A 1,105-nucleotide genomic window follows, 5' to 3' on the forward strand; every position below is an offset into this window, starting at 1 on the left:
ATGATCTAAGGATGTCTCGTAGGATCCATGAAGTAGGTCATTGGCAGAACCTGTGGGGATTATGGGAGAGAATGAAATATAGAAAGTATAACATGTCTTAATTCAAAGCATACCATGTTCTCAAAAGAGGCAACATTCAGCCCTTGTTTCATTCGTGGTTCCTGTTTGGTCACTGTTGAGGCTGTTAACGTCAGGTGCTTTTCCTCAGAACTGGTGTTGTGTTGTGTCATAATAAACACCAGGTAAACAGCATTTTCCTCATTCTTTTGGATACTGATACTGGAGTACCAGAGTGAAAGCAAGGATTAATAAGGTTTCAGTATAACCCTGAATGCTCGCATTCTTCTATTCCTATTAAACTAAGCAAACACTTTTAACATAATACTGACATGAAGTCAAAAATTTCTCTACAAATTAAAATACAACTACATTGTTCTGAAAAACTGTTGATATAACTCTCCACCATTGTATGAAGAGCGTATAAAGACGTACACACACATATGAACAGCAGCATTTGATGTTTGCAGGTCTCTGAACCTTATTTCTCTATCAGTTTGTTCTTGATTTTCTCCTCTGGCACTAAAAGGAGATATCATACAAGAGAGATTTCTTTAGTGCATGCAGCGATATCAACACCACTCTTCTCAGCAGCAAGTGCTGAGACAGATAGACACAGATAACTTTCAAGTCCTCACTCACTCAATGCAATCTATGATACAAAAATGCATCACATGTAATCCAATGAGTGATGTGACATGGTTTCAAACATGTCAAGGTATATATTTTTTTTCTGTAACACACTTTTGCCCAACAGTGTGAGCTTGCCAGAGTACACGTCACATAACAGGCGGACTCCTCAAGCACATGGACATGAACAGATGGGCTCAGCCAGACATGTAACCTTGGCAATAGCTATCTTATTGGCCCTAATCTAGCTTCATTCCTGGACCTACTGCTGGTTCTTGCTGTTCAATTAGACACTAGATTATATTCAAAATACCAACTCCTTAAAAACAAAAGAAAAATACAACAAATGATATCAAAGCACCAGTTTTATTTTAAGTGGGCAAATTTCCCCGCTCTAAATAAACAACAGACTTCGATG

This window comes from Microchirus variegatus (assembly GCF_963457635.1).
Source record: "Microchirus variegatus genome assembly, chromosome: 4".
NCBI lineage: Eukaryota > Metazoa > Chordata > Actinopteri > Pleuronectiformes > Soleidae > Microchirus > Microchirus variegatus.